We start from the raw sequence: 20,376 nt of genomic DNA on the forward strand, positions 1-20,376 counted from the left end.
TTGTAGTCAACTGATGTGGTAATTCATTTAGCTAATAGAAGTGTTGCCTATCCTGTTGGTTTCATAGAAGATGTCTTAGTTAGAGTTGGTGAACTGATTTTCCCTGTTGATTTTTATATTTTGAATATGGAGGATGGATTCTCTCAAGGATCAGTTCCCATCATTCTAGGCAGACCCTTAATGAAAACTGCTAGAACTAAGATAGATGTATATGCAGGCACACTATCCATGGAGTTTGGTGATATAACTGTTCATTTTAATATTCTGGATGCTATGAAATACCCATCTGAAGATCTTTCTGTATTTCGTGCTGAAATAATTGACCATGTTGTTGATGAATACATGAATGATCTTTATTCTAATCTGCATGCCTCTCACTCTTCATGCATTGAGTCTGAAATTGTACTTGATCATATGTCTGAATTTGATGTTGAGAGTGAATCTGAGAGTGATATTGATTGCATGTCTGATGGTGGTGTTTTACCTCTCGAGATTGATTTTATAGAGTCAGATAGGACTAACCATGTTTCAGGAAGTACACATACCTCTGACTTTCTTTATCAGGTAAAGGCTGAGAAACCATCTCCTTCTACCACTGTCCAGCCGACCACACCAGAATTGAAGCCTCTGCCATCAAATTTAAAATACGCTTACTTGGATGATAGCAAGAGTTTTCTAGTGATTATATCTGCCTCCCTTGCTGATGAGCAAGAGGAGAAGTTGTTGTCAGTTCTCAAGAAGCATAAGAAGGCTATAGGCTGGACCCTGGCAGACATTCCTGGTATTAGCCCATCCACATGTATGCATCGAATAAATTAAGAGGATGGAGCTAAACCAGTAAGACAGCCACAGAGAAGACTCAACCCGGTGATTCTTGATGTAGTGAAGAAGGAGATAACCAAGCTTTTGCAAGCTGGAATCATTTATCCTATCTCCGACAGCCAATGGGTGAGTCCTGTCCAGGTAGTCCCAAAGAAGACCGGCCTCACAGTGATAAAAAATCAGAAGGAGGAGCTAATTCCTACTCGGGTGTAGAACAGTTGGAGAGTCTGCATTGACTATAAGAGGCTGAACCAGGTTACCAAAAAGGACCATTTTCCCCTGCCATTCATTGACCAGATGCTTGAACGCCTGGCAGGTAAATCCCACTACTGTTTCCTTGATGGTTTTTCTGGTTATATGCAAATTACTATTGCTCCTGAGGATCAAGAAAAGACCACATTCACCTGCCCCTTCGGCACTTTTGCCTATAGGAGGATGCCTTTCGGCCTGTGCAATGCCCCTGGTACCTTCCAGCGGTGCATGATTAGTATTTTCAGTGATTTTTTAGAAAATTGCATAGAGGTGTTTATGGATGATTTCACTGTATATGGATCCTCTTTTGATGGTTGTTTGAATAGTTTGGAAAAAGTTTTGAATAGATGCATTGAAACTAACCTTGTTCTAAATTTTGAAAAATGTCATTTTATGGTTGAGCAAGGTATAGTTTTAGGTCACATTATTTCCAATAAGGGTGTTGAAGTAGATCCTGCAAAAATTTCTGTTATTTCACAATTGCCTTACCCCTCTTGTGTGCGAGAGGTGCGATCTTTTCTTGGTCATGCAGGATTCTACAGGCACTTTATAAGGGATTTTAGCAAAGTAGTCCTTCCATTGTCCAACTTGTTGCAAAAGGAGGTGGAGTTTGACTTTAATGACAGATGCAAAGAGGCTTTTGATTGCCTCAAAAGAGCGCTGACTACCACCCCCATCATCCAGGCACCCGATTGGACATCCCCTTTTGAGCTTATGTGTGATGCATCAAATTATGCATTGGGGGCTGTCCTTGCTCAGAAAATTGATAAATTGCCCAGGGTGATATATTATGCTTCTAGGACTTTAGATGCTGCCCAAGCGAATTATACTACTACTGAGAAAGAGCTTCTAGCCATAGTTTTTGCTCTTGAAAAATTTTGATCTTATTTGCTTGGTACCCGCATTATTGTTTATACTGACCATGCAGCTCTAAAGTACTTGTTTGAAGAAGGCTGATTCTAAGCCTAGGTTGATCCGATGGATGCTCTGGCTCCAAGAGTTTGACTTGGAGATCCGTGATAGGAGCGGAGCACAAAATCTAGTTGCTGATCATTTGAGTCGGATCGAACGTGTATCAGATGCGGATTCACCCATTCGGGATGATTTCCCGGATGATCATTTGTATATACTGTATAGTATTTCTGACTCTCTTTCTACTCCCTGGTTTGCTAACATTGTCAATTATTTAGTTGCCTCTGTTTTTCCTCCCTTAGCATCTAAGGCCCAAAAAGATAAAATTAAAAGTTGCCTCTGAGCCTAATTTGTGTTCATGCTTAATGGACGAAGGGCTAACTGGTGTATGTGGTGCCTAATCACGTATTGAAAACCCTAAGTTGATTTTCGCTTAGTAAATTGAAATAGGGTTGGATTAAGTGGTTGACTGTTAGGGACGAATTCTCCATAACCCAGGATAAGAGAATGGCTTCTGAATCAGAGGAAACAACCCGTTTTTAATATTAGTAGTTTCGTATTCCAGTTTACTTGTTCTGCTCTTTAATTACAAAACAAACAAACCCCCCCCCCAATCATTACTGTTACTGCAAGTATATTATGAACATTTGGTTTGTCACTGCTCGTTGGGAAACGACCTAGGATCACTTCCTAGTTACTGCATTTTCATGTTTATTTGATTCGAGTATGGCCTTGATCAGTCTCCTCCACCTCTAGGACCTCATAATCACTCACAAACTCATCTCAAGCTCTCAGGACGGCTTCCTCTTCAAGCTCTGGTCTCTGCAGATCATCACACAACAAAATCTCTCAAACTCTTTGGAACTTGGACCTTTCTCTCTCTAGAATTCTCTAGACGTGCAGAAGCTTCAAGAAAAGGTCAAACTCCCTTCCAAAATCTGATTTCAGGCTTAAATAGGTTGCTTTGTTCGTGCTCATGCGCTTAGCGCAATTCTGAACCGCTTAGCGCGCATTACTGAATTTCGGCTTAGCGTGGCTTTTCTCGCTCAGCAAATGGACTAAAGCGGTGCACTTAGCGGGATGGCCCTTTGCTCAGCGAACATGCGCAGCTCATCCTTCTTCCAGATTCTTCGTCGCACTTAGCCGAGGAATGTTGCACTCAGCGGATGGCTCGATAAGCCAGAAGATTGGCTTAGCGAGAGGGTGAAAATCAGCACTTCACAAACTCACCTAATTAACCTGAAATTGAGAGAAAATGATTATTAAACACACAAAATGGAAGTACTAAGTATTTATTACCTATCTTTACCCAAAAGTAATTACAACACTACAAAATAACCATAAATTGCAGGAGTTTGATACAATTTACACAGGTTTTATACACAAAAGTTAGTCGTATTCATCGACTAACAACTCTCCCAAATTTACAGTTTTGCTTGTTGATTGAGGTCGTACCCGAATCAAATAAACATTAAAAATGTAGTATCTAGGAAGTGATCCTAGGTCGTCTCCCAACAAGCAATGGTCAACTAAACGTTCATAACAAATTGTAATAAAATAATAACGAATTGGGGGGGTTGTTTGTTTTTGTAAATTAAACAGCAAGTAAATTTGAATTAGAAAATATCAGAATTAAAACACGTTGTTTCCCCTTGATTCACAAGCAAGTCTGTTATCCTAGGTTACGAGGATTTATCCTTTATCAGTTCAACCACTTAATCCAACCCTAAATTAAATTACTAAGCGAAATTTAACATAAGGCATTCATTATGTGATTAAGCAACACATACACCAATTAACCGTGAATGAAACTGATCATTAAGCATGAACGTAAATTAAGCGCAGAGACAATTAATCAAGCACTAAGCATGCATGGATTAATAGCAACAAATATAGAGTAATTGGTGAACAAGAAAAACTGATCAGAATTGAATAGTAATAATAAAACCTCAAAGAGAGTTGTGCTTGATCCTCAAGAGAAAACAACGCTGGAGACTTAGCCTTCCATTAATCAATAGAAAATGAAATTGTAGTAGAAAACAAAGAAAACTCGAATTATTCTCCAAAACGAAAAAAAGCTAAAAACGAAAGAGAGTGAGTCAAACCAAAAAGAGAGAGCTAAAACTAGAACCTTTGTGTTGTTATATAGTTCTCAGCCCCAAAGCTTACAAATCTACTTTAAGTTCAAGCCCATAAATAAAATAAAATCTAGATAAGATAAGATAAAATCTAGATGAAATAAAATCTAGATAAGATCTAGATGAAATAATATCTAGATGAGATAAAATCTAGATATGATAAGATAAAATCTAGATGTAATAATATCTAGATGAGATAAAATCTAGATAAGATCTAGATGAAATAATATCTAGATGAGATAAAATCTAGATATGATAAGATAAAATCTAGATGTAATAATATCTAGATGAGATAAAATCTAGATAAGATAAGATTTGGTAGAATAAAATTGTCTGCTCTCTTCAAGTTCAAGCCCAATTCTAGATTCAAGCCCAATTACTTATAATTCTCATGAAATTAAATTAAAAACACAAAATTAATCCAGTAGGCCCAAATGATAAAACTGCATAATTAATTTGACAATTAAGGCTAATCAGTAATTAAAATGGTGACAAAAAGGGTTAAGAAATATGAGAAAATGATGACACATCAAATCCCCTCACACTTAGCCTTTTGCACTCCTAGGCAAAAAAAAAAAAAAACAAAGCAAGGGACAAATCCAGAGACATTAACAAGAAACAAACAGACACAACAACAATTACATATTTCTCAATGAATCTCAAGGAATGAAAAGAATGGGTAACATGCAACACGTAAAGAGAAGTTGCAGGTCTTTACAGCCTAGTAGGCTTTGTGCTCTATCCCTACAGGAAGATGACATGCCTTGCCAAAGACAACCCGATAAGGAGACATTCCTATGAGTGCTTTGTAGGCAGTCCCATGCGCCCAAAGAGCATCATCCAGCCTGGTGCTCCAATACTTTCTATTCGGCTGCATAATCTTCTCCAAGATCCTTTTTATCTCCCTGTTTGAAATCTCAGCCTGCCCATTAGTTTGGGGGTGGTATGGTGTGGAAATTCTATGCACGACCCCATACTTTTTGAGTAAGGCATACATGGATCTGTTACAAAAATGGGTGCCTTGATCACTAATGATGGCTCTAGGGACTCCAAACCTGCAAAACAAATTAGATCTAACAAAATCCACAACAACTTTAGCATCGTTAGTTCTAGTGGGTTCGGCTTCCACCCATTTTGAAACATAATCAACAGCAAGGAGAATATAAACAAAACCAAAAGAGACAAGGAAAGGCCCCATAAAATCTATACCCCAGACATCAAACACCTCACAAAATAGCATGGGTTATTGAGGCATTTGGTGTCTCCATGAAGGTGAGCCACCTGCTCTCTGACAAGGCTCGCAAGTGCTACAGATTCTCCACGCATCCTTGAAGATGGTGGGCCAATAGAAACCGCAGTCAAGAACCTTGCGAGCTGTCCTTTGTATGCCAAGATGGCCATCTGGTGCGGAAGAATGACAGAATTGTAGGACCGAGTCAATCTCGTGGTCTAAAATGCATTTCCTAATAACCTGGTCACTGCACAACTTCCACAAATAGGGGTCATCCCAAATATAATGCTTAGCATCGCTCTTAATTTTATCATTTTGAGCTTTTGATGTTCAGGGAGGAAAAACAGAAGCAACCAAATAATTCACAATATTAGTAAATCAGGGAGTGAGGAAGGAATCAGAAATACTATACAGAATGTACAAATGGTCATCCGAAAAATCATCCCGAATGGGTGAGTCCTCAGACGCACGCTTAATCCTACTCAAATGGTCAGCCAGGAGGTTCTGTGCACCGCTCTGATCACGGATCTCCAAATCAAACTCTTGGAGCCAAAGCATCCACCTGATTAATCTAGGCTTTGATTCAGCCTTCTTCAACAGGTACTTCAGAGCTGCATGGTTAGTATAAACAATAACACGAGTACCAAGTAAATATGAAAGAAATTTCTTAAGAGCAAAAACTATCTCTAATAGCTCCTTCTCTGTGGTAGTTTAATTTTCATGAGCAGCATCCAAAGTTCTGGAAACGTAGTAGATTATCGAGGGAGCTTATCAATATTTTGATCAAGGACAGCCCCCAACGCGTAATTGGATGCATCGCACATTAACTCAAATGGGGTTGTCCAATCAGGTGCCTGAATGATAGGGGTGGTAGTCACCGCACGCTTGAGGCAATCAAAAGCCTCTTTGCATCGGTCGTCAAAATCAAACTCAACCTCCTTTTGCAGTAGATTGGATAGTGGAAGGGCCACTTTGCTAAAATCCTTGATAAAGCGTCTATAAAACCTTGCATGACCAAGAAAAGAATGAACCGCTCGCATCCAAGAGGGGTAAGGAAATTGTGAAATAACATCTATTTTTGCAGGGTCTACCTCTATGCCCCTACTGGAAATGATATGCCCTAAAACTATACCTTGTTCTACCATGAAGTGACATTTTTCAAAATTCAGCACAAGGTTAGTTTCAATGCATCTATTAAGAACACTATCCAGACTATCCACACATGCATCAAAAGAGGATCCATAAACAGTAAAATCATCCATAAACACCTCTATGCAACTCTCTAAAAAGTCACTGGAAATGCTAAGCATACACCACTGGAAGGTACCAGGGGCGTTGCATAGGCCAAATGGCATTCTCCTATAGGCAAAAGTGCCAAAGGGACAGGTGGATGTGGTCTTTTCTTGATCCTCAAGAGCAATATGAATTTGTAAATAACCAGAAAAACCATCAAGAAAGCATTAATGAGACTTACCAGCCAAGCGCTCAAGCATTTGATCAATGAAAGGCAGGGGAAAATGATCTTTTCTGGTTACCTGGTTCAGCCTCCTATAATCAATGCAGACTCGCCAACTGTTCTGCACTCTTATGGGGATAAGCTCATCCCTTTCATTCTTAATTATTGTGAGGTCTGTCTTCTTAGGGACCACTTGGACTGGACTCACCCACTGGCTGTCAGAAATGAGGTAGATGATTCAAGCTTGTAAGAGCTTGGTCACTTCCTTTTTCACCACATCTAGAATGGCGGGGTTGAGTCTCCACTGTGGCTGCCTCACTGGCTTAGCTCCATCCTCTAAAAGTATCCTATGCATGCAGGTAGATGGGCTAATACCAGGAATGTCTGCTAAAGTCCATCCAATGGCTTTCTTGTGCTTCTTGAGAATTAGCAACAACTTCTCCTCTTGCTCAGCAGCAAGGGAGGCAGAGATGATCATTGGAAATTTTTCCTTGTCTTCCAAGTAAACATATTTGAGGGTTGCTAGTAAGGGCTTCAACTCTGGTGTGGGTGGTGGCTGAACCGTGGGAGGAACCATGGTAGGAGAAGAAGAAGGTTCCTCAGCCTATACCTCATAAAGCAAGTCAGAAGTATATGTACTTCCTGCAACATGGTTAGTGCATTTTGACTCTAAAAAATCAACATCAAGAGGTACAACACCTTGAACATTAGAACCAGACTCAAATTTAAATTCACTCTCAACATAAAAATCAGATAAGGATCAAATTCAAACTCAGATTCAGATTCAATGCATAAGGAATGACAAGTATGCAGATCAGATAAAAATGGATGTTTCCTACCATAAAGAACTGAATCAAAATCAAACATATAATCATCAACAATCTGATCAATTATCTCAGCACAAAAAATAGAATGATCCTCAGTTGGATGTTTCATGGCATCAAGAATGTTAAAATGAACAACAATATCACCAAATTCCATAGACAATGTGCTAGCATAAACATCTATCAATGCTGGTATACAGAAAGTACCTGGGTCCTTACATTTCTCAGGAATGTGAGGAACAAATTTACCTATCAATGCTGACATGTTTCAGCCCATGCTAATCCTTTCATTGCCCTTGAACTTCCTTTTGTGGGTGCACAACTCCTTTAGAAACTTGGCAAATCTTGGAATCTACTTGATGGCATCTAGCAGAGGTATGTTCACCTCTACTTTTCTGAAGGTCTCCAAGATCTCCTTTTCCGCTTCTTCCATCTTTTTGTTTGGAATTGCTCTAGGTGGGAATGGAAGAGGGATAGGAGGCTGTGGTAAGTTAGAATTACTAGAAGAAGTTCCACTTGCATGAAAATTTTAGTTAGGAAGCTTTCTCTTTTGTGTGACTGATGTGCCATTATTTTCTCCTATTTCTTAAACCTTTTTGTACCATTTTAATTACTGATTAGTCTTAATTGTCAAATTAATTAGGCAGTTTTATTATTTGGGCTCATTCAACTAATTTGATGTTTTTAATCTAATTTCAGGAATTAATGAAGCATTGAGCTTAATCCGGATTTTGGTAGTGGACTTAAAGAGGGCAAATAAAGCAACGTTTACCTTAGTTAATTTCTAATTAGGAGATTGCAATTTTATTTTATGTTGTTCAATGTTTATTTCGTTTTGGGCCAAAATAATGTAATAGGGCCCAGTGACTTTGAGTGACCCTTATAAATAGTAGCCTTGGGATTCGTGTAAAGGGGATTCCATTATTCAGAGCATAGGGTTTTAAGGTTTTACGTTTTTAGCTTTGGATTACTGTTCACGTTAAGGCATTTTGCATTTTTCTGCTTTCAATTGCAATTTCATTTTTTCTGTTCCTTCTTCTGCTTTCATTTACATTTTATGCTTTTAGTTTCATCTACGTTTTCTACTTTTGTTGAAATTATGGAAGGCTAAATTTCTGATGTTGTTTCCGTCTGAGGACGAAGCTAAACTCTCTTCGAGGTTTTGTTTATAATGTAGCTTCCTGGCAGTTTTCCCTTCACCAATTAACCTACATTCGTTACTGTTAATGTATGCACGCTTCGTGTTCGATTAATTTCCTCTATGCTTAACTTACGCTCTTGCTTAATGAATGAAGGGTAAATTGGTGTATGTGTTGCTTAATCACATATTGACAACCCTAAATTGATTTTCGCTTAGTAAATTAAAATAGGGTTGGATTAAGTGGTTAACTGTTATGGACGAATTCTTCATAACCTAGGACAAGAGAATGGCTTCTGAATCAGAGGAAACAACACTTTTTTAATACTATTAATTTCGTATTCCAATCTACTTGTTCTTAAATTCACAAAATAAACCCCCCCAATCGTTACTGTTACTGTTATAACGAAGCATATTATGAACATTTGGTTAGTCATTGCTCGTTGGGAAACGACCTAGGATCACTTCCTAGTTACTACATTTTAACGTTTATTTGATTCGGGTACGGCCTGGATCAAATTTGGTGCCGTTGCTGGGGAGCAGTGTCCAAAGGTTCATAATAGCTAGTGATTCGTGTTTTATGTTTAGTTGTTTTACGTTTAATTCTTTCGTGTTGTGTTAAAGTTGTGTTAGTGTCTTGTTATTTTGTTCAGTATAGTGTTTTGTTTAGTTTTTCTGTTCAGCGCTTCCCCTGTTTCAGTTTTTATGTTTTCCTGTGATTGATGCTTAGTGACGGAATTAGAGACTGATTCTGTGTTACTGTTCGCACAACATTACATTAGTGACTGAATTAGTGACTGCTGCTGACAATTTAATTGGCGATTTTTGTTTTGATAGTTAGGGTTTTTATTTTTGGCTGAATTTTGGTGTGGTAGGTTCTTTTGACTCATATTTTGTTTGAAAAATACCAGGAACACTTGGTGTGGCCAGATTTGAGAGATTCAAAACAATTTGAGAACTTGTGTTTCGCCAAACTTCAAACTTCAAACGGCCATACCAGTGATGGAGCCCTTGGAGACATAACCCCTGCTGAAGCCAGGAATTTAATTGAGAAGATGGCTTCCAACTCCCAACAGTTTAGCGCCAGAAATGATGCTATAGTCATTAGAGGGGTGCATGAGGTAGCCACAAACTCATATGCATCATCTGAAACTAAGAAGCTTGAAGGTAAACTAGATGCCTTGGTTAACTTGGTAACCCAACTGGCCATGAATAAACAATTTGTACCTGTCGCAAGACTCTGTGGTTTATGCTCCTCTGTCGACCACCACACAGACCTTTGCCCTTTTGTGCAGCAATCTGAAACAATTGAACAGCTTGAAGCTTATGCTGCAAACATTTACAATAGACCTCCTCAACCTCAACAGCAAAATCAGCCACAACAGAACAATTATGACCTCTCCAGCAACAGGTACAATCCCGGGTGGAGGAATCATCCCATCCCAACCTTAGATGGTCGAGTCCTTGAAAACAACAACAACATCAACAATAGCCTTATTTCAGAATGCTACTGGCCCAAGCAGACCATAAGTTCCTCCACCAATCCAGTAGCAGCAGCAACAACAACAACAACAACAACAATGGCCGCAGAAACAACAAACAGTTGAGGCTCCTCCGCAACCTTCCCTTGAAGAACTTGTGAGGCAAATGACTATGCAAAACATTCAGTTTCAACAAGAGACCAGAGCCTCCATTCAGAGCTTAACTAATTAGATGGGACAATTGGCTACACAGTTAAATCAACAACAATCCCAGAATTCAGACAGATTACCTTCTCAATCTGTCCAGAACCCCAAAAATGTTTGTGCCATTACATTGAGGTCGGGAAAGCAGTGTCAAGGACCTCAACCAGTAGCATCTTCCTCATCTGCAAATGAACCTGCCCAACTTCACTCTACTCCAGAAAAAGAGGATGACAAAAATTTAAAAAGTAAGTTGCCTAACAATTTTTGTGCAGGTGAATCTTCTACTGGTAATTCTGACTTACAGAAGCAGCATATCCCTCTTCCATTCCCTCCAAGAGCAATTTCCAACAAAAAAATGGAAGAGGCAGGGAAGGAGATCTTGGAAACATTTAGAAGAGTAGAGGTAAACATACCTCTTTTGGATGCAATAAAGAAAATTCCAAGATATGCTAAATTCTTGAAAGAGTTGTGCACCCATAAGCGGAAGCTTAAAGGAAGTGAAAGAATTAGCATGGGCAAAAATGTCTCCGCATTGATTGGCAAATCTATTCCTCAAATCCCTGAAAAATGTAAAGATCCAGGTACATTCAGCATACCTTGTCTTATAGGGAACAGTAAGTTTGATAATGCCATGCTAGATTTAGGAGCTTCTGTTAGTGTTATGTCTCTGTCTATTTTTAATTCTCTATCTCTTGGTCCTTTGTAGTCAACTGATGTGGTAATTCATTTAGCTAATAGAAGTGTTGCCTATCCTGCTGGTTTCATAGAGGATGTCTTAGTTAGAGTTGGTGAACTGATTTTCCCTGTTGATTTTTATATTTTGAATATGGAGGAGGGATTTTCTCAAGGATCAGTTCCCATCATTCTAGGCAGACCTTTTATGAAAACTGCTAGAACTAAGATAGGTGTATATGCAGGCACACTATCTATGGAGTTTGGCGATATAACTGTTCATTTTAATATTCTTGATGCTATGAAACACCCATCTGAAGATCTTTTAGTATTTCATGCTGAAATAATTGACCATATTGTTGATGAATACATGACTGATCTTCATTCAAATCTGCATGTCTGTCACTCTTCATGCATTGAATCTGAATTTGTACTTGATCATATGTCTAAATTTGATGCTGAGAGTAAATCTGAATTTGATATTGATTATATGTTTGGTGATGTTGTACCTCTTGAGATTGATTTTCTAGAGTCAGATAAAACTAACCATGTTTTAGGAAGTACATATACCTCTGACTTTCTTTATGAGGTACAGGCTGAGAAACCATCTCTTTCTACCACTATCTAGCCACCCACACCAGAATTGAAACCTCTGCCATCAAATTTAAAATATGCTTACTTGGATGATAGAAAAAGTTTAACAGTATTTATATCTGCCTCCCTTGCTGATGAGCAAGAGGAGAAGTTGTTATCAGTTCTCAAGAAGCATAAGAAGGCTATAGGCTGGACCCTAGCGGACATTCCTGGTATTAGCCGATCCATATGTATGCATCGGATAAATTTAGAGGATGAGGCTAAACCAATAAGACAGCCATAGAGAAGACTCAACCCAGTGATTCTTGATGTAGTGAAGAATGAGGTAACCAAGCTTTTGCAAGCTGGAATCATTTATCCTATCTCCGACAGCCAATGGGTGAGTCCCGTCCAGGTAGTCCCGAAGAAAACCGGCCTCACTGTGATAAAAAATGAGAAGGAGGAGTTGATTCCTACTCGGGTGCAAAACAGTTGGAGAGTTTGCATCGACTATAGGAGGTTGAACCAAGTTACCAAAAAGGACCATTTTCCCCTGCCATTCATTGAACAGATGCTTGAACGCTTGGCAGGTAAATCTCACTACTGCTTCCTTAATGGTTTTTCTGGTTATATGCAAATCACTATTGTTCCTGAAGATCAGGAAAAAACCATATTCACCTGCCCCTTCGGCACTTTTGCCTATAGGAGGATGCCTTTCGGCCTGTGCAATGCCCCAAGTACCTTCCAGAGGTGCATGATCAGTATTTTCAGTGATTTTTTAGAAAATTGCATAGAGGTGTTTATGGATGATTTCACTGTATATGAATCCTCTTTTGATGTTTGTTTGGATAGTCTGGAAAAGGTTTTGAATAGATGCATTGAAACTAACCTTGTTCTAAATTTTGAAAAATGTCATTTTATGGTTGAGCAAGGTATAGTTTTAGGCCACATTATTTCCAATAAGGGCATTGAAGTAGATCCTGCAAAAATTTCTATTATTTCACAATTGCCTTACCCCTCTTGCGTGCGAGAGGTGCGATCTTTTCTTGGTCATGCAGGATTCTACATGCGCATTATAAGAAATTTTAGCAAAGTAGCCCTTCCACTATCCAACTTGTTGCAATAGGAGGTGGAGTTTGACTTTAATGATAATTGCAAAGAGGCCTTTGATTGCCTCAAATGAACACTGACTACCACCCCCATCATCCAGGCACCTGACTGGACAGCCCCTTTTGAGCTTATGTGTGATGCATCAAATTATGCATTAGGGGTTGTCCTTGCTCAGAAAATTGATAAATTGCCTAGGGTGATATATTATGCTTCTAGGACTTTAGATGGTGCCCAAGCGAATTATACTACTACTGAGAAAGAGCTACTAGCCATAATTTTTGCTCTTGAAAAATTTTGTTCTTATTTGCTTGGTACTCGCATTATTGTTTATATTGAGCATGCTGCTCTAAAGTACTTGTTGAAGAATGCTGATTCAAAGCCTAGGTTGATCCGATGGATGCTCTGGCACCAAGAGTTTGACTTGGAGATTCGTGATAGGAGCGGAGCACAAAATTTAGTTGTTGATCATTTGAGTCGGATCGAACGTGTGTCTGATGAGGACCCACCCATTCAGGATTATTTCCTGGATGATCATTTATATATATATTGTATAGTATTTATGATTCTTTTTCTACTCCCTAGTTTGCTAACATTGTAAATTATTTAGTTGCTTCTGTTTTTCCTCCCATAGCATCTAAGGCCCAAAAAGATAAAATTAAAAGTGATGCTAAGCATTTTATTTGGGGTGACCCCTACTTGTGGAAATTGTGCAGTGATCAGGTAATTAGACAATGCATTCCAGATCATGAGATTGAGTCAGCCCTGCAGTTCAGTCATTCTTCCGCACCGGGAGGTCATCTGGGTGTTCAAAGGATAGCTCGCAAAGTGCTTGACTGTGGCTTTTATTGGCCCACCATCTTTAAAGATGCGTGGAAGATTTGTAGCATTTGTGGGCAATGTCAGAGAGCAGAAAGTGCACTTACATGGCGACAACAAATGCCTTAGAAACCCATGCTATTCTTTGAGGTGTTTGATGTCTGGGGCATAGATTTCATGGGCCCTTTTCCTGTCCCTTTTGGTTATTTTTACATTCTCCTTCCAGTTGATTATGTTTCAAAATAGGTGGAAGCCAAGCCCACTAGAACTAATGATGCTAAGGTTGTTGCAGATTTTGTCAGATCTAATATGTTTTGCAGGTTTGGAGTACCTAAAGCAATCGTTAGTGATCAAGGAACCCATTTTTGCAACAAATCAATGCATGCCTTGCTTAAAAAGTACATGGTTGTACACAGGGTATCCACACCATACCACCCCCAAACCAATGGACAGGAAGAAATTTCTAACAGGGACATCAAGAGAATTTTAGAGAAGATTGTGTAGCCAAGCAGGAAAGATTGGAGTACCAGGCTTGATGATGCTCTTTGGGCACATCGGACTGCCTACAAAGCACCTATAGGAATGTCTCCTTATCGGGTTGTCTTTGGAAATGCATGTCATCTTCCAGTGGAAATTGAGCACAAAGCATACTGGGCAGTGAAGACCTGCAACTTCTCTATGGATCAAGCTGGTGAGGAAAGAAAGTTGCAACTGAGTGAGTTAGATGAGATCTGCCTAGAAGCCTACGAGAATGCCAAGTTCTACAAAGAAAAGACCAAGAATTTTAGCTTTGGATTACTGTTCACGTTAAGGCATTTTGCATTTTTCTGCTTTCAATTGCAATTTCGTTTTTTCTGTTCCTTCTTCTGCTTTCATTTACGTTTTATGCTTTTAGTTTCATCTACGTTTTCTACTTTTGTTGAAATTATGGAAGGCTGAATTTCTGATGTTGTTTCCGTCTGAGGATGAAGCTAAACTCTCTTCGAGGTTCTGTTTATAATGTAGCTTCCTGGCAGTTTTCCCTTCACCAATTAACCCACATTCGTTACTGTTAATCTATGCACACTTCGTGTTCGATTAATTTCCCCTGTGCTTAACTTACGCTCTTGCTTGATGAATGAAGGGTAAATTGGTGTATGTGTTGCTTAATCACATATTGACAACCCTAAATTGATTTTCGCTTAGTAAATTAAAATAGGGTTGGATTAAGTGGTTAACTGTTATAGACGGATTCTTCATAACCTAGGACACGAGAATGGCTTCTGAATCAGAGGAAACAACATTTTTTTAATACTATTAATTTCGTATTCCAATCTGCTTGTTCTTAAATTCACAAAACAACCCCCCCAATCGTTACTATTACTGTTATAACGAAGCATATTATGAACATTTGGTTAGTCATTGCTCGTTGGGAAATGACCTAGGATCACTTCCTAGTTACTGCATTTTAATGTTTATTTGATTTGGGTACGGCCTCGATCAGTGACTATCTCATCCTCTTTCTCAGGTGTAGAAGGAAGCTTGACAGGTTTAGGTGCAAGTGCTGCTACTGATGGAGGCACTTGAATTTGGTTGCCAGACCTCAAGGTGATGACACTCACATTTTTCGGATTCTACACAATTTGTGAAGGCAATTTGTCAGAATTTTGGGACTGAGCTTGGTTCAACTGAGTAGCCATCTGTCCCATCTGATTTGACAGACTCTGAATGGAGGCTCTTGTCTCTTGCTGAAATTGCATATTCTGGATGGTCATTTGCCTCACTAACTCTTCTAAGGAAGGTTAAGAGGGAGCCTTAGTTGTTGGTTGTCTTTTTTGTGATTGCTGCTATATTGGAGGAGGAACATATGGTTTGCTTGGACCAGCAACATTCTGAAAATGAGGGACAGGCTGTTGTTGATGTGGAGGACTTGTCCATCTCAGATTTGGATGATTCCTCCAACCTGGATTGTATCTATTGCTTGAAAGGTCATAATTATTATGTTGTTGTTGGTTTTGCTGCTGAGGAGGTCTATTATAAATGTTTGCAGCATAAGCTTCAGGTTGCTCATTGACTCCAGATTGCTGCAAAGAAGAACAAAGATCTGTATGGTGATCTACAAAAGAACATAGACCACAGACTCTTGCAACAGGTGTAGATTTCTGATTCATGGCAAGCTGGGTTACTAGGTTGACCAAGGCATCAAGTTTTCCCTCAAGCTTTTTATTTTCAGCAGATGAAGATGAATCTGTGGCCACCTCATGGACTCCTCAAAGGATAATAGCATCATTTTTTGCACTGAATTATTGGGAGTTGGAAGCCATCTTCTTAATCAAATTCTAAGCCTCGGTAGGGGTCATATCACCAAGAGCTCCACCACTGGCAAAATCAATCATACTCCTCTCCATGTTGCTAAGTCCCTCATAGAAATATTGAAGAAGGAGTTGCACAGAAATCTGGAAGTGAGGGCAACTTGCACACAATTTCTTGAATCTTTCCCAGTACTCATACAAGCTTTCTCCACTAAGTTGCCTAATGCCTGAAATGTCTTTTCTGATGGCAGTGGTCCTAGATGCAGGGAAGAATTTCTCCAAGAACACCCTTTTAAGGTCATCCCATCTGAAAATAGACCTAGGAGCAAGGTAGTACAGCCAATCTTTTGCCACTCCCTCCAGAGAATGAGGAAAAGCCTTTAGAAAGATATGATCTTCTTGGACATCAGGGGCTTCATGGTGGAACAAACAATATGGAACTCCTTAAGATGCTTATGAGGATCTTCACCTGCAAGATCATGAAACTTGGGCAGCAAATGTATTAGTCCAGTCTTGAGATCATATGGAACTGACGTGCCATCATTTTCTTCTATTTTCTAAACCCTTTTTGCACCATTTTAATTACTGATTGGTCTTAATTGTCAATTAATTAGGCAGTTTTATTATTTGGGCTCATTTAGCTAATTTGATGTTTTTAATCTAATTTCAGGAATTAATGAAACATTGGGCTTAATCTGGATTTTTGTTGTGGACTTGAAGAGGGCAAATAAAGCAGCGCTTACCTTAGTTAATTTCTAATTAGGAAATTTCGCAATTTTATTTTATGTGGTTCAGTGTTTATTTCATTTTGGGTCAGAGTATTGTAATAGGGTCCAGTGACTTTGAGTGACTCTTTTTAAATAGTAGCCTTGGGATTCGTGCAAGGCGATTCTGTTATGCCATTCATTATTCAGAGCTTTGTTTAGGGTTTTACGTTTTTCTGCTTGGATGCTACTGTTCACATAATGCAATTTTTCATTTCCTGCTTCTAATTACAATTTCGTTCTTGTTTCTTCTTCTACTTTCATTTTACGTTTCTGTTTTCATTTTCGTTTTTGTCTCATTTACGTTTCTGCTTACTTACGTTTCTGCTTCATGTTTTATTTACGTTTTCTGTTTGAATCTATGGAAGGCTAAATATTCTGGTGTTGTTTCCTTCTGAGGACGAAGCCCAACTCTATTTGAGGTTTTGTTTATAATGTGTTTCCCTGGCAGTTTTCCCTTCACCAGTTAACCCAAATTCGTGAACATTAATCAGTGCACGCTTCGTGTTCGATTAATTGCCTCTGAGCCTAATTTGCGTTCATGCTTAATGGACGAAGGGCTAACTGGTGTATGTGGTGCCTAATCACGTATTGACAACCCTAAGTTGATTTTCACTTAGTAAATTGAAATAGGGTTGGATTAAGTGGTTAACTGTTAGGGACGATTTCTCCATAACCCAGGATAAGAGAATGGCTTCTGAATCAGAGGAAAAAACCCATTTTTAATATTATTAGTTTCGTATTCTAGTGTACTTGTTCTGCTCCTTAAATCACAAAACAAACAACCCCCCCCAATCATTACTGTTACTGCAAGCATATTATGAACATTTGGTTTATCATTGCTCGTTGGGAAACGACCTAGGATCACTTCCTAGTTACTGCATTTTCATGTTTATTTGATTCGGGTATCGCCTCAATCAAATTTGGCGCCGTTGCCGAGGAGCAGTGTCCAAAGGTTCATAATAACTAACTAGTGTTGTGTGTTTAATTCTTTCGTGTTTTAAGTTTAATTGTTAGTATTGTGTTAGTATATGTGTTAGTGTTGTTTAGTGTCCCGGTATTTTGTTTACCGGTATTTTCCTATTAAGCCCTTCCCCTGTTTCAGTTTTCCTATTAAGCCCTTCCCCTGTTTCAGTTTTGGGTGTTTTGCTGTGAATAGTATTTTGCGACGAACTTAGTGACCACTTTTTCTTGCGGCAAAACAGAGTAGTAGTAGAAATCAAGTAGAGACGGATTTTAGCGACCACCCATGCTGAATTATTAGAGATTTTTTTGTTTTAGTAGCTAGGGTTGTTATTTTTGGCTGAATTTTTTTGTGGTAACTTCTTTTAATCTATATTTTGTGGGAAAAATAGCTAGAGCCTTTAGTTTGGTCAAATTTGAAAGTTCCAAAAAAGTAGCAAATTTTGTGTTTGTCGAAACTTCAGCGGCCATAACTTTTGCTCCGGTTATCAGAATCGCAATTATTATATATGTATTTGGGGTAGAAAAAATTTCCTACGCAGGCCGGCTGAGGTCTCCATCGTCCAAAAATAGTGATTCTGTCAAAAGTTTTTTATTTTTCAAGTTTTATTCACTTATTTTTCTTAACCTACCATTTTTTAGCTTCCATAGTTAGACTTTGAATTTTTGCCTGAAATTTTTTGTTCTATCTTTTCAACATTTTATAAGGTTGCTCACAAAATTTCAAGTCATTTGGATATCATTTGAGGGTAGCTGTAGTTCAAACCTGCACCTTTATTTACATGACAAGGCAACTAGTTGTGCATGCTGAATGTAGTGTATGACTAGAGGCAATCCATCTGACTTACAACCCTTTGATCCTGAGATAGATAGGACATTTCATAGATTAGTTAGGCATCATTTTATACCTTTTGATCATCCTGAGCATTCCATTACTGGTGAATCTGTGCATTCTGTTATTGGTGATTTTGAACATCCTGATTTTGAGCATTATAATTTTGAGCATTCTGATTCTGAGCATTCTGATTTTGAACATTCTGAGAACATGGCACAACCTCCACCCCATGAGAGGACTCTAAGGGAAATGGCTGCACCTGATTTCACCTACGAAAGCTTGTGCATCCAATACCCTGATGAGGATGTCCCATATGTTCTTAAAACTGGATTGATTCATTTGCTTCCAAAGTTTCATGGCCTTGCAAAATTTGAAGGAATTTCATATTGTCTGCTCCACCATGAAACCCTCAGATGTCCAAGAGGATCATATATTTTTGAAGGCTTTTCCTCATTCTTTAGAGGGAGTGGCAAAGGACTGCTTGTATTACCTTGCTCCACGGTCCATCACGAGCTGGGATGACCTTAAGAGAGTATTCTAAGAAAAAAATTTCCCTGCTTCTAGGACCACAGCCATCAGGAAGGATATCTCAGGTATTAGACAACTCAGTGGAGAGAGCTTGTATGAGTACTGGGAGAGATTTAAAAAACTATGTGTCAGTTGCCCTCACCATCAGATTTCGGAGCAGCTTCTTCTCCAATATTTTTATGAAGGACTCAGTAATATGGAGAGAAGTATGATAGATGCTCCCAGTGGTGGAGCCCTTAGAGACATGACTCCTGCTGAAGCCAAAAATCTAATTGAGAAGATGGCTTCCAACTCCCATCAGTTTAGCGCCAGAAATGATGCTATAGTCATTAGAGGAGTGCAAGAGGTAGCTACAAACTCAGCTGCATCATCTGAAACTAAGAAGCTTAAAGGCAAACTGGATGCATTGGTTAACTTGGTAACCCAGCTGGCCTTGAACTAGAAATCTGTACCTGTCACAAGGGTCTGTGGTTTGTGCTCCTCTGCTGACCACCATACAGACCTTTGCCCTTCCATGCAGCAACCTGGAGCAATTGAGCAGCTCAAAGCTTATGCTGCAAACATTTACAATAGACCTCCTCAACCTCAGTAGCAAAATCAACCACAACAGAACTATTACGACCTCTCCAGCAACAGATACAACCCTGGATGGAGGAATCACCCTAATCTCAGATGGTCTAGCCCTCAGCAACAACAATAGAAGCCTGCTCCTTCCTTCCAAAATGCTGCTGGCCCAAGCAGACCATACATTCCTCCACCAATCCAACAACAACAATAGCCCTAGAAACAGCCAACAGTTGAAGGTCCTCCACAACCTTCCCTCGAAGAACTTGTGAGGCAAATGACTATGCAGAACACGCAGTTTAACCAAGAGACCATAGCCTCCATTCAGAGCTTAACCAATCAGATAGGACAATTGGCTACACAATTGAATCAATAACAGTCCCAGAATTCTGACAAGCTGCCTTCCCAAGCTGTCCAAAATCCCAAAAATGTCAGTGCCATTTCATTGAGGTCAGGAAAGCAGTGTCAAGGACCTCAACCCGTAGCACCTTCCTCATCTGCAACTGAACCTGCCAAACTTCACTCTACTCCAGAAAAAGGTGATGACAAAAATTTACCTAACAATTTTTGTGCAGGTGAATCTTCCACTGGTAGTTCTGATTTGCAGAAGCAGCACATCCCTCCTCTTCCATTCCCTCCAAGAGCAGTTTCCAACAAAAAAAAATGGAAGAGGCAGAGAAAGAGATCTTGGAAACATTCAAAAAAGTAGAGGTAAACATACCTCTGCTGGATGCAATAAAGCAAATTCCAAGATATGCCAAATTCTTGAAGGAGCTGTGCACTAATAAGAGGAAGCTTAAAG

General features: G+C 39.2%; 1 non-coding gene across 1 annotated transcript; it reads right to left on the reverse strand.

Annotated features, from left to right (window-relative positions):
- Positions 1-19,053: 19,053 nt before the first annotated feature.
- On the reverse strand, positions 19,054-19,160 carry LOC114424765. Its single transcript, XR_003669067.1, has one exon. It is a non-coding gene; the product is annotated as a small nucleolar RNA R71 (small nucleolar RNA).
- Positions 19,161-20,376: the final 1,216 nt, after the last annotated feature.

This window comes from Glycine soja, chromosome 8 (genome assembly GCF_004193775.1).
Source record: "Glycine soja cultivar W05 chromosome 8, ASM419377v2, whole genome shotgun sequence".
NCBI classification, from domain to species: domain Eukaryota; kingdom Viridiplantae; phylum Streptophyta; class Magnoliopsida; order Fabales; family Fabaceae; genus Glycine; species Glycine soja.